The sequence below is a fragment of the Amphiprion ocellaris genome, chromosome 3 (genome assembly GCF_022539595.1).
Source record: "Amphiprion ocellaris isolate individual 3 ecotype Okinawa chromosome 3, ASM2253959v1, whole genome shotgun sequence".
NCBI classification, from domain to species: Eukaryota; Metazoa; Chordata; class Actinopteri; family Pomacentridae; genus Amphiprion; species Amphiprion ocellaris.
Genome location: NC_072768.1, coordinates 5,285,093 through 5,300,449, shown reverse-complemented (window position 1 = coordinate 5,300,449; position 15,357 = coordinate 5,285,093).

Here is a 15,357-nt window from a genome sequence, read left to right as displayed (position 1 = left end):
GCATTTTGGAAATGTGAGGAGTAAAGTGGCTTGAAGAATGAGTCTGAGAAGGCTCTCACACGCCAACAAGACAGATTCCACGATCCATATCTCTCTGAGAAATCACCAAGCAGCAGCATAAGCAACAGTGTGACTCTGCTGTGAGATCAAAACAAATGCTGACTGTCAAAAGACTGAACTGAACAAGTGAAAAAAAAAATTCAATATAACGTATAACACAACAATCAATGTAATACGGTGTAGTTTCTATGACTGTGCAAGCAACACAAATCTAGAGCAGAGTGTGCTGCTGGCAAAACAACACAAATCATCAGTTATGTGTTCTACAGAGAGTAAAAAAAAAAAAAAAAAAAGTTCAGAGCTTTTCAGCTTAGCAATACTGCAACAACACCTCAAAGATTTCACTGCTCAAACCCATGAATAAATATGCCCAAAAGTTTTGTTTAAACGCATTTCTTAAAGGAGTTGCAAAGTAATGTTTTCGGGATGTTTTCCCCAAAATAAACACAGGATTATTCTGAGCAAATAATGATGACTGCGATGTATTTATTATAAATTTGTTTGATCTCATCAACTAAACAGCTGACAGCAGTCGGAGGGGTGGGAAACCGATTAGGCTGGAGGCAACAGAGATATGAAAGAGAGCTGATAAATCACTCACTTTAGATACAGGAAGGAAAAACCACGTTGTGCCGCACTGTCCTCACCACACACTACTGCTTGGATGTTAGCACATGAAACAGTCCGCCCAGACCCCCACTCGTTCCATTTTTCCTCTTTTTCAGTTGTGAGGAAAGGATGCCTGGCTGCATTTTGTTTCTGTCAGGGTGATTAATGGTTCTCAGTAATATTACAGCTTATATGGATATGGGAAGGTGCATCTCTACAGCAGCCAATCGATAAATCTGTGATCCTTCAACCACCCACCCTCAGCACGCCAAGAGATTTAGAGGCCACATGAGCAGCATTGAATCCCCATACAGTAAGTCTTATGCAGATTAATAAAAATATTCTTAGATGTGCTCTAACCTAGTCTAAAAATACCTTAGGTATTAATGCGTCCACGCTGGCAGGCTGTTAGCTGTTTCTCACAGGGAGTCACAAGTACATGATGTATATCATGTTTTCAAGTGATGGAAAACATATATTATAATGTACAATTTTAAAAAAGCAGGGCTGACTGCTGTGTGTGAGGCTGATAGAACACGGAACTAAAACATAAATGCAGCATGCAAATGGCTTTCTTTTCTGACCTAGAGAAAAAGTAAAAGAATGTCACTTCTATTTTCCTCAATAGAAAAGGGTTCAATTAAGCCAACTGTGCACAAAAAGTTTTTGATCTGCTCAGTTTTAACCACCAAGTTAAGCTTAAAGTGACAGTGTGACTAGTACACAGCTACTTCTTTGCTCAGTGACTACAAAAGGGCAACTTAAAATGTCAGCTTCATTCAAATGGCACGATGCCACAGATGACAAGGGAAAGATGCAAACAGACTGTTGGCATGCTGGATGTTAGCATGTTAATGCCACAGCAAGGCACTTAAATGTCCACAATGCAACCATTTGCCATCTATGAATCATTTCAGACAACATGGGACAAGCAGCCACAATTCTCTGGATTGATGTGTCTCACAAAGTAATCCTGTCCCCCAAAATGTCCACCAACTACACCGAGCCCTTTAGGAAGACAACGTTCTACAAACAGCATCAACAACTCTATGCATTGTCGACGTGTGGCTTTACACAACGCAAATACTGGACACACTCGTCACTGACTTGTGATTTCTGGTCTATGATCCCACTCACCATCTGCCTATTATCATTTCCAATTTAGTGTGTACTTGGTTGTTTCATGACATCCATTCTGTTGTAGAAATCTGTGTTAGAATAACAAACATCATTCCCCTATGTTAAAAGAATGGTTAGAATTTTTTTTAAAATGCAAGGCTGCATGCTGGTGAAAGTAAAATTGCATATATGGGCTGTCAAATTTGCAATTGCATAGAAATTATTAAATTGATGATGTTTACAACCATCATAATATGTAATGGGAAGGTCTAAAAGCAAAAAGGGTTGGTGTTAGTGTTAGGCCAGAATACCTGCATAGACTATGCTAGAATGCTAGAATGTGGCACAGATTGGCAACACTGCAGGCATATTAAATCATCATATACAAATAGAGAGGCAGGTAAAATGAATTTAGTTCTAAGGACTGAGAAGTTTGATTTAAGGCAGCATACTGGTCACAAAATGTTTTCCACACAAAACTAGATGATTCCCTGAGCCCCAGTAGCTGCTGTCCCTGTTAGGAGATATGCAATATGCTGCTTCACAACTTCTAGGCACAATGATAACTAGTTTAAGAGTAGAAAAATGATAGATTTCCTGCACTTTGGGCTAGCATCTTACTTGCTTGGACTGCTTTGTGAGGGACTAAATAACCTGGATGTACAGTAATCTTCCACAGATGCTGTTATTGATGTGCACTGCAAAAGAGTTACAAAACTGCCGTGGTCTTTGAACGCTGCATACACACTTTAGATGGAACACCTTAGATGTGCAATGTGATCTTAAAACACAATTATGTAAATACCATCCTGGCCTCTGGTCAGGCCTTAACTGAATTTGTGACAAGTCCATTTGACAGCGAATGCCAGTTTGCAGTATTTGGTGGTCCCTGAGCACATGAACCAGAAAAATAAAATTAAATAAGCTACACAACAAGCTCTGAATTTACAGTTTATAGCAATGCAAATACTGTGCAGAGAGTAACAGCCACTAGATGCCATGACAGGCCCCAGCAAAAAGGCAACTCCAGCTGTGTCCAACCTCATGATGTTTGTTTACAATACATATACAAACACACCACCTGGGTCAATATATAATTGCGGGACTTTTTGTAACATAGTTGACATTTTTGCTGTTTTCAGGCTTAAAATCAACATGGCCGCCTATAACAAAACACCACATGGCATTTTTACAGAAAGATTCTTCTAAATATTATAAATACAATTGTGTGAAATTGAAAGTTATTTCTAAAAACACACTTGACTCACACACTACTGTATATTAAAGAACTCCGAAAGCCTTGGAGTCTTGCCAGTCTTTTCTTCGGAAGGAAATTACATCATGTGGAGCAAGTGTTGTGACTTGCAATTAACACACTTCCTTGAGAGGTTATATTTGGACGGTTGTTTAGTTGACATTTTAGTGATATCCAGTCATTTTTTATTAATAAGTGATTGTTTCCATAATAAATAATTATGGAATTTGTAAAGAGATGATGAAAATAATAAACTTTAGGGTTTTTTGTTTTACTTTTTTAAAAAATGTATGTGAGATATATCCCACGGACTTCAAAAGCCCCTCAACCATATACTGACCCACCTACAAGCCATGACATTAATCCACCAGCAAGTCAGCTGCTTATTCAACTCACCTTGTAGAAGTGAAGCTGTTTTTCTTAACTTCTCCGGCGGTAAATAGAGCCTTTGAGTGAAGACGCCATCAGCTGCACGCAGGACGGATCCTTAGTACACCTGACTGACAGGTGTCCGCAAAAACAGCAACAAAACACATTTATTCGTCCACAAAAGCGTCCTAAGGCGACGTTTTCACACAGCAAGTTTAGGGCAGTCCAGCACCGGGAACAGAATTAGCAAAAACGTCGCAAAACAGCACGTTCAGCGCAAACATTTTCAACACGCCGTCATCTGACGGTGCGCTGGATTCACGTTAGCGAGAACAGAGAGTCACGTGATTGTTCCGGTGCACCTGGAGCAGGCTGACGTCACTTTGTGTTTAACAACGATATGTTTCTAAATAAGAACATTTTTCTTAATTGGAAACAAAAGTGATATGAGTCTATAATAAGAATTAAATTGTAATTGTAAAATTGTGAAACTAAACTTTTTTGTGTTCATTATGATCATGTCTTTAATTTAATAATTATTTATTATGGAAATAATCATTTGTTAATAAAAAAAAAAAGGCTTGATGTCATTGAAATGTCAACTAAATAACCGTCCAAATTTAATCACAACCACCTTCTAATTATCTAAACAATTTTTAAAAATGAGCTCATTCACAAATTGTTTTGATTGTGATCTTTTTATTAAGTTCAGACAATCGTGACAGATATTTCTTTTTTGGCAATATATCAAATTTTACATGGAAAATGACAAACTGTGTGTCCGAGAAATTATTTTCTACTGAATTACCCATTACAAAAATACCTCTCAAGTAAGTTTGTTAATTTCAAATCACATGACCTGCTCCACATGATGTCATTTCCTCCTGAAGAAAAGACTGGCCAGACTCGAAGGCTTTCTGAGTTATTTAATATAAAGTAGTGTGTGAGTCAAATGTGGATTTATGTCATGTAAACAGGTTTACTACAATATCTTTATAAATAACTTTCAATTTCAGTTTCACTCAACTGTATATATAATATTTAGAAGAATCTTTTTGTAAAAATACCATGTGGTGTTTGGTTATAGATGGCCATGTTGATTTTAGGCCTGGAAACAGCAAAAATGTCAACTATGATACAAAAAGTCTCCCAATTGTAAAATGACCCTTAAGTTCAAGACTGTTATATTTCAGGAATACAGTAGGAAGGTTGATGTACATTGTGACTGGAGTCGTGTTCTATTGTGATTTTTATATAAGCTTACATTACCTGATTACATGTTATATGACTTTGAAAGTTCAGCTTTGCAATGACTGTGTTTTCAAGGAATACAGAAAATAACACAAAGCCAGTGTTTAAGCTTTGCTGAAAAGGAATTTTATTAGAAAAAAAGTTTACATTTTTCCATTTGCATATTGTTAAAATGAGACATGCTAAAACTGTCCAAATGGGATACTGCGCTTAGTCATGTAAATGGAAATGTTTTGAAGGATTACAAAATACATGCTGCACTAAAAGAAAAAGATTTTCTACATTGGATCAAATTGAATCTCTCTTCCTTATGTTATCAGATAGATATCTGGAATTAAACTGAGAAAAGCTACCATATGTTTTAGCATGCCTACCAAGAATTTATAGTAATTTGTAGCAATTATTCTCAACATATACATAATAATCTCAATTAATGCTTGAACCACTTTTTTAAAATTAAATAACAGGTGGTTATTTGAAGACATTAAAACATTACCATTAACATACTTACCTTCTATAGTTAGATTTTTTTGTTCATATCAAAATATACAGACTCCCATTTTGACAGTAGCATCTGAAAAAAAGCTGTTCTCGGGACATATTGTGTTTGAGATGGAGTCATCAATTCTGTGTTTGACCGTTCCCTACATTTTTCTTCTGTATATTCTAGTAAATGAGTTAGTGTTTATGAAATCGTATTAAGTTGGGAGCTGAGGCACTGAAGTGATTCAGTAAATTGTTCCAAAATACAAATTTTAAGAAAGTTTCCCATTATACCAACACTCACTATGCAGTTATAGAAACCAAAGCGTAGCTTCAAATCTCCTGATGCATTTTCAAGTTACACACTGTTCTTGTCTTTGAAAATGACAGTTTTTATGTTTTTCTTTTCAGGTTTCTTTCCATATTCTAAGACAAATTACACTACAACATTTGCTTCGAGAAACTGAAACCCTTTGATTTGCATATTACTAAATCAATCAGACTTTATTCATAAAGCACTTTTCATACAGATGAATTGCTACACAAAGCACTGCGCAGACGAAAGGAATAAAAATGCAATAGAGCAATACAAACAATAAGTGAATGAAATAATATACAATATAGATAGATGTAATAATAGAGTTGAATAATTGTTATTTATCAGACATAGACTCTAACTAGAATTTTATCAATATCCGTAATTTCATCTTCGACATTCTGATTTTAATCTCTGAACAGCTTCAACAGTATTTGCGGTGTTATTACAGACATGCGTGACCTATACGACCCCTTGACTCGTTCATGGACTTGCAAATATTGAGCCACTATATTTAGCTTGCAAAAGTCTAGATCTGATGGGAAATAATGTTTGTATAGGCTGGAAGAAAGAGAAATCAGTTATAATTATGATAAGCCGTAATATTGGATCCATCCTTTTATTACCTATACCCATTTCTTCTTTGGGAGCTGTAGGACTAATGACGCACTAATATGAAACTATGCCTTCAATATTTCTATATGCATATCCATGTTACAAACTAAGGCCATATTTTCATTGTATATACTCACCTTTTTTAAAATATTGCTGTTCTTGAATCTTTTCTTAAATATAGTCTGCCGTTTTCTCAAATTTACTAAAGATCTGTTCTTGAAATCTTAGAATTTGTTTTTCTCTTTTAGCCCGACAGCCTTAATAGTCATAGTCTTGAGTGTCTCCACATTAAACTGTGCATTCTGCTTTATATATGGCAGCCTCAAGAGGTTTAAATGACTTGGTGAGAAGAATTCAGTGTGAAATGGGATGTGATGCTGCACAGAGGGGTTTCAGTCCCACAGGCTGTGTTGTAAAGCTCCACTGGACTTCACTGACTCCTGCCCACCTCCCAACCACCTCCTTTCCCTCAGCATTTTCTCCTTCTCTCACTCCAGTTTTTATTTGTCCCTATCTGGAGACATTCTTCATTTTTATCTTCACAACATCCACTTTCTTTTGGCAGTCCTCCCTGTGACTAAAAAACTCTGAACCATGCTGAGAATTTGTTGTTCCTAATTACTGCATGGTAAAAAAAAAAAAGGAAGTCTGAGCTCTCCAGAGTAGCTCATGCTGATCTCCACCAGAGAGGCTAGTGCCTTTACCAGAGGCATTGCTGCTCACCCACATCAGTCTCATCAAGCGCTACGGTTTCGCTTCACTTACAGCTCCATATATATGAGCGCTTAATAGAGACTGATTCATTGATATTCCAGCCAAACTGCCCAGGGATTTGGCAGAAAAGGCACCAGCAGAGGAAAGAGACAGACACAACAAAGTGACAGAGAATGAGTGGGAGGGCGAGACGAGAGAGAGGGAAAGTTACACCAGATTTATAGTCGCATGCCGAGATGCCAGGGATGATAAAGCCATCTCTCTGCGACGGGCCGCTGTGATAGACTTGATTTGGTCCACTCGCACCCACCCGTCCACCGCCTCCACTCAACGCCACCCTTTATTCTCACGCTCGTCTCCCTCTCGTAGTCGGTGACTCAGACATGATGAACAGAAGCAGGGGAGAGATGAGCAGCTGGCCTGGTCTCAGCGGGGCGAAGGGAACACATTTGACAAAATCAAATCAGGTCGGTCAAAGGTGAAGCCTGCCAGTCTCCCCGCGGAGCAGAGAATACTATCAACACTGCACAGATGACTGGAATGCTGTGTGGCTCAAGATGAGAATGTTGCAACACTATACACCCTCCAATCTCCAAACTGCAAAGCTCATGCTCTTCCGTGCTGCAATAACATCCACACTTTTGTGCATCTCAGAATTCCACTCTGCTGAATCAGTTTCGACCTAATTAGATCATGGAACTTGCTGTTTAAATTCTACTGGGGATTTAATTATAATGTTTAATGTCTATTAGCATGGCTGCCCATGAAAGTTGATTATTTTTATCAGGCAGATAAGAGGCATGATTGTACGGGTCCTTATCTTCATTTTCTCTGGTGAGAAGATGACATTGTGCAGGCCTTCAATTTGGACATATCTACCTTCTCACGGCTGGAAGTCAGCTGTCACACTATTTCAGCAGCTAACACTTTAATATGCAACACCTCATAGAGCCAAAGCACCAATTGAAGCCATTATACAGTGTTCAGTGCACTAATAGATTTATTAGAGGACTGGAGCCGGCTTATTACAGTGAGTCTGAGGGAAAAGAGCGAAGGGAGTGATCTTTGCATCTGCATGCTACGCCAGCCTTGAAAAAAGGACCATAAATTAGTGCCGTAGGGGTGAGAATGTGAAAGTGATATCAAGTCCTCTGTTCTCAAACTGGGGTGATGGTTGGGGTGGTGTCCTTCTCCTACTACATGCATAGTCATAGATTCAGGCTCACATTTCCCTTATCAGGTCCCATCACCATGCCTCATCCTTAATCATCAGAAGCAAGGAAAGGTCATTACCCAAGTAAATTACCTCTTTAGCATTTGATCATTCATTTTTTTCTTCTTTTTTCTTCCTTTCTTTGGCTCTCCTGATCGGAAGAAAGCATCAGGCAGGCAGCAATTTACACAAGCTCACCCACATAAGCCATTTTTACTTCAGATCGGTGTGTGCTGCACTTTCAAGCAGCGCGCTGCAGTTCACTGCAGATCTACACGTTGTAATCTCAGTCAAAACGAATTTCTACTTTGAAAAGTTTTATGTTGATTTTGGACATATTTTCATTTTCCCTCCACTCAACTAAAGACTAAAGAAACATCCTGGAAAGATAGGGTGGTTTGAAAATGGTGAAGTTTCCAGCTGTGTATTTGCATTCACGAAAAATACAGGATGATAAAGCACTCTGACAGCCCAGCACACTTACACAGCACACACTGTAAAACACCTGATGAAAGCAGGCCATAACTCATTCCTCAAACACTCACACATGTACGCTAATAAAACACACACTCTCCTCGTTTACCTGTGTGCAGATGTGTGTCTGTCTCTCACTCTGTCCTGCTCACAGGTTCTCCAACACAGATCTGTCCAAGAACTTTCCCTCACATTTGCCAAGAGCATGGTTCTGTCCAAAATATAGCAGTAAATCTTAAACTTGATGGTAAGATAAAAAGGCTTTATCACCTTGGACAGGCAGTTGTCACCAGGGGTTGTAAATGTTATCAGTTAAGGTGACGGGTCAGTGATGAAATATTGGATTTTAGGATCTCAAATTAAGTGTACAAACCAACCAGTGGATGTGTCATCATCTGCAGAGAGCCAAAGTCATGATACCACATCCAGGTTGGCATCTGCTCCAGTAGCTTCAGTTAAGATGCTTTTCAGACAGCAAGCAGTTGATTCCTCAGCCCGGATTTTTTTCAATGTAAACTCGACGACAGACAGGACGTCAAGGTCGCGAGCAGCAGAAATGAGACATGGGGCAGCTGCTGATCTTGTAAACAAATTTTTCAACTTCTCTTTTGACAATGGCAAACACAGGAACTACAACAATTGAAATAAGACAGCAGGGTTTTGTACAGTGGTGAACAGGCTGGTGTGATCAGAGGCAGATGAAACTATCATGGTGGAAGCACACCCTGCTGCCACTGATTCAAAATAAAGTTCACCAATTCTCTACAGGCTGGACGTGACAGCAAGCAGTTGTTGCAAGCAGCTTTACTCAATCCAATCTCACATTTAGCATTTTAGTCTTTATATTAAAAAAAAATAGAGTCTTCCTTGGGATTTCATTCTATATTCTAAGACGAAGTGGCACCCATTACAACTTTTTCTACAAGAAACTGAAACCCTTGTGATTTTAGTGGTTTTAGTGGAAAGTCTGCAGCACTCGAACCATGTATCATCACATCAGATTGTATTCCGGTTGTGATCTCTAAAATGTAATAGCTTTTACAGTATTGGTTCCACTTTGTTCTGCTGTTACTGCAGACGTGTGTGAAATAGAATAGAATAGAATAGAATAGAATAGAATAGAATAGAATAGAATAGAATAGAATAGAATAGAATAGAATAGAATAGAATAGAATAGAATAGAATAGAATAGAATAGAATAAAATAGAATAGAATAGAATAGAATAGAATAGAATAGAATAGAATAATACTTCATTGATCCTTTACAGGAAATTACTTTGTTACAGTAGCATGTTAACATGTAGACAGCCCACAAACCCGACAGAACACCAACACTAATAGTCATCAGTATGACCATATCATCAGCATCATCATCATCATAGATCTCCATATCTGTCTATTCTCCGCAGCTCTCTTTGCTTCATTGTAGGACTGTGTTGCACTCCACCTTGATGTCATCACTCCATTTACCTCTCTGCCTTCCTCTTACATGTGTTCCTTTGATGGTGCCTTCAAGAATGATGTTATGGAGCTTTCCAGCACTGTCACACAGAACATGGCCAGCATTACTCATTTTCCTTTGCAATAGATCACACACTAGGCTCCTTTTTGTATCAGCTCTCTCCAACACTTCCATGTCTGTCACTCCTTCTCTCCAACTGATTTTTAACATTCTCATAATGTGCCACATTTCACCATATACATAGTATATAAGTTAGAAAAAACATATAAAAGATAAAACATATGCACAGCATATTAATCTGAAGTTGAAATATTAATCTGAATTCATGTGATTTGAAAAGCCTGACTGCAGCTGGTAGGAAGGACTTCCTGCTGCACTCAGAGAGGGGATGAGTCTGTGGCTGAAGGTGCTCTGCCTAAACACCTCCAGACGGTGTAGTGGGTGAGAAGCATTGTTCATAATAGAGTTCAGTTTCCTGAGCATTCTCACCCTAGCCACCTGTTCCTCTGATTCCAGCTCAACACCATTTGTGGAGCTCGCCTTTTGGATCAGCTTATTCAGCCGGTTTCTGTCCCTGGAGCGAGCTCCTTCCCCCCAACACACAACCCCAAAGAATAAAGCACTAAAAGACCCTAACTTTCGCAAGTAAAGTCTGCTTTGGCCCTTCTTGCACACTTCCTGCATGAGTCTGAATCAGTCCAGCTTGTCGTCCAGCTGCACTCCCAGGTACCTCTAGCTGGAGACAACCTCCACTTCCGTGCCGAGAATGGTGACTGGTGCGGGTGTGGACTTCTTCCTGCTGAAGTCAATCACCACTTCCTTGGTTTTAGAGGTGTTCAGTATAAGGTGGTTGAATTTGCATCAGTCAATAAAGTCCATGATCATGTCCCTGCATTCCTCAAGTTCTCCTCTGATACAGCTGACAACCATGGAGTCATCACAAAATTTCACAACATCCACTCAGCAGTCTGAGTTAATGTGACCTCTTGACTCATTCGCAGAACTTGTATACCTGTTGAGTGGGAAATAATGGAAGACTATTAGGCTCATCATAATTTAAAGACACAAATTCATTTGGTAAGTAAGTGAATTTTATTTATTCAACACTGTTGACAACACAAAGTCACAAAATGCTCAACAAAGAAAATCAGCATTAGACTATGAAAAGAAGAAAACAACTGAGCAACCATAGATTCAAAGATAAATAAATAACTAGTCAGAAATAATCATGAGAGAATATACAGATTGAAAACCTAAAGCATAGCAGGTTGGACAAGGCCAGTTTAAATAAACAAGGCTCTGTCATGTGTTCTTTGCATATTCAATTAAGAATCTAAAATGAGATGATAAAAAAATTGTCTGCCATTCATTTATGAATCCATCACAAAAGCAAATAATGGATTACTCAAAACAATACCAGGAAATGAAATAAATAGTCCATCTATGACTCTTGTATTCAGTCAGTCCTAATGTAAGAAGTTGCTAGCTTTTAGTGTTGAACTTGACTAGCTTGACGCAAATACACTGGGGGTGATTTAATCAAATTAATATGAGCTCAAACATAAATATAAGTTTTTATCATCACATTAAAATTCTTCATTTGCATGAACAACTGTAAACTTCTGAAGTATAATGTTACCATGGGCTGCAGCATGAGCCCCATTATATACTAATTTCTATTTGGAAAATGAAGTCCATTAACTGTTAAAAGTTTCTTTTCACTGTGAGGACCACTGAATGAACTGACAGTGGTCACTGAATTACTTTGATACTGAAGAAATCTTAATAATAATCTCTTATGATAATATTGGTTATAATTAAACATCCATGATTACAAGATCGTGATGCAGATAAGGTTTCATTTTTGGTGACTGTTGCTGACTAAAATTGAGAAGCCTTCTTATTTTGTGTACTACTGTCTGAAATCAAGGATCCGGTGTTTTAGAAATCATGATGAAGTGGTAAATCTGCCACAATTATGTAAACTACAGGCATACAAATGTTAACCAGGGACGAGGTTATTGAGCTATCAAGTCATCTTATATATAAAAGATGCTGCTCTTCTTTATGAAAACAATCATTACAGCTTTGCTGAGTGGAACACTACCCACATATGTACATGTAAACAGACAAATACAAGCATAGATAAATGCATACTGCAGTTGTCACCTTGACTGGAATCCTGGATGTGCTGCAAGTCAAGTATTGGTTTGAATAATAAAACCTTTGCTTCTCTTCTGCATCTGTTGAATCTTTAGTGTACAAAAATAAATCTTACATCACCATTTCACAACAGATATCGTAATGCACAGCGTTACTCCGGTATTCAATCAATCTTCCTTGTCTTCCAAAAATACTGCTCATTTACAGTTCTGAGCATTTGTCTTCCGTTGCCTTTCCTGTCCACCTCACTGGACTTGCAAGGCCAAACGGTAGTAACCCAATAGCCAGTGGTGTATGTGCACAATTTCCATCTCCCCCTCATTCTGTACGTCTCACCCAACCCTTTCTGAAATGGCGGCGATGAATCTTCATTGCATCCAGTGGTGTGGAAAGCGGCCCTCTCCTAAATGACTATTGATGATGATGCCACACGGTAAGGAATGTGAACACAGTATGGAAATAGTACGGCGAGAATCGGAGGGGGAGGAAGAGGTGTGAGGTGGAGTATGGTGAAGTGGTGAGGTTAGGCTGGGAGGGGATGAAGCAAGCAGCCTGTCAGTCCGTGTTTTTTCCAAGGAGGGGATATAGCGTATTATTTATCAAGAAATAAATAAATGGGTCCGGGCGTCACACTCGTTAAAAATGACTTTAAAAATTGGTAGACAGTGAATCTGTGTCCTTGCCTTGTCCAGAAATGAAAAAGAACATCCCCGGAGGCCAAGTTGAGCGGGAAAGACATGCAATCATGCACTTGCACATTTCAGATGCATTTAAGCTTTGGTTTGATATTCATAGCTAATTTTGGAAGAGTTGTAAGATGCAATTTTGTTCTTTTACTGTGTGTAACTCAGAGTTCTGACCTTCCTGTGAGCTTGAAAACAGAGTTGCTGAGTGCAGAGAGCCGCATTTATTGTCAAAGACACCGAACAAGTGGCAACTACAGTCCTCTTTATGTTCACTTTGTCAAGATGCAGCTTTTGCAAGAAGCTTCTGGGTCCTATGTGCACTGGTGAGATGCTCTCAGACAAGCCTCATACAGCTTCTTCTATGAAAAGTTCACCACGCAGGACAGGAATCATTATTTTACAAGTCTTGAGAAAAATACAAGAGATGCTCCTTAACAATACAGACAGAATTCGTCCAGAGCTTCAAAACCACACAGGAATCCAGGCAGACACCACACCATGTGAGTTCACTGATTAGTAGCTTTCTTTTGATTGAATTAGTCTCAGCACTCAGCAGGAGCCAATATATAAATGATGTAAATGCACAGAATTGCTGTGTGTGATTTCAGCGTATTTACTGTTGTATGTAATTATTTATGTTTTCCTGTAAGTGTTGTTGTTTTCCTCATTTCCTCCCCTCATCCTGTGTATGAATTATAGGAATTTTATCCTTTTTTGTGATCCACTTTGAAGATTCTGTTTTAAAAGTAATGACATCACATTTAAACCTACATCATTTCTGATTAACTTTTGTTTAAGTGCAGTGACACTGATTGAGATACAGTGTAATGGCTGCTGATGGTTGGCAGGTGTGTGTGATAATTAATGAACAAATGACACAATGATAGAAAATAGTTTGAGCCATGAGTAGTGGCCAAACGCAGGGACTGGTGCTCTGAGGAGCTCACTCTAATGTCAGCTGGTGAAAGTCTTCTACTTTTCTGGTGTTTCACTGACAGTTTAATGGAGCTGTCGGGATTATTCATATGCAAAACAGCTGATAAGGGTAGGTCTAGCTCAATTTATGACTAGCAGCAGAAGTGGAAATCTAATTTGTGCACATGTAGACTCTTGGCACAGATGCTCCAATGAGAACGATTCATAAAACCATATAAAGATTGCAATTGTAACCATGCAGATTTACCAGAATGTTTGCTTTTTCAGTTTTTTTTCCTCTTCTCCCTCATTCTACTGCATGTTATATGTTTAAAAGTGACATTATATTCAACCGGACTTTCTTTCATTACATGCAAACCTCTAGTTAATATCATTAAATATCATACAGTATCACACAAAGCAGTTTTGACTTCTTGGCCTGTTCTATTTTCACAGTTTGTTTCCTTTCAGACCAGCTTTTATTTATATTCAGATTTGGCTCGCTGTCCTGTTCAAACACGTCATGATATAATTAGATTTATTTAAATGCAAAGTTGAGATATTCATAAAAAATGAAGCCATTTAAACAATTTCTAACAACTCCTATCACTTTTTTTTATTAAACTCAAATAAAGAGATTGTTGTGAATAAAACAGATACGTAAATCGATAAAGACAGTAGTCTGACACTGCACTGTTTAGTTCTGTATCCTTTAATGCATATTGTAGTATAGAAATACTGGAATACATTATCCTTTTTACAATTCTCACATCTCCCAAGGCACAACAACTCATAAAGACACTAATGTGAAATCAGCCCACAGACTTCTCTCTCTCACCTTTTACAGCTCCCACTGAAAACAGCATATTCAATACAGTTTCTGCTCCGGCCTCCTCACCAGTGAGACCAATCTTTACCACAAGCATAGAGCATGTGAATCCTCCCATCAAGGCCGCAAAGTCGACCACCAAAGAGCGTTATGGATTCTGACAGCAAACGCAAGACCCTAATCGAGGCTCGTAATACTCTACCAAACACACAAATTCTCTCATGCAACATGAACCCAGCAGCAAGAGCCTCTGTTTTATCTTTCTCCCACTCTTCTGCCTTCGCTTGGACCGCTGATGTGGAATCGCATGAAAGGGAAGGCATTCGTGTCAAAGAAGATTTTCTGGAGGCCTTGACAGAACGGATGGGTCTCCATTACTGTGGCTAATGACTAATGAGGCTACAGGAATGGCCGCCGCGCTTCCCTCATTTACGCCTTCTCAGCCCATGCCTCCTCCAGGGGATACACTCTTTCCCCTGTAATAGCCTACTCAGTCTTCTTACTCTCTTTCTGTTTTGCTCATTCCCCTTTTTACTATCCCAGGAATTTACAAGAGGTGTGCACATTTGTGTGGGTGTGTGTGTGTGTGTGTGTGCATGTGTGCACAAGAGAGGAATGTCTCACATGAGAAGCTTGAGGTTAATGAGGGATGCTAGTATGTGTCCAGCTACTGCACCTTCATGGCGCGACCAGAGAGGACATAAACATGACCAAAATTAGTGTAAAAACAAGTACTGCGGGAGAAAATACAGCAACTATTAATCCACTACTTCAGCCTTGGGTGATGAAAGGTAGAAAGCAGAGGAAAGGCTGAGAAAAAAGTA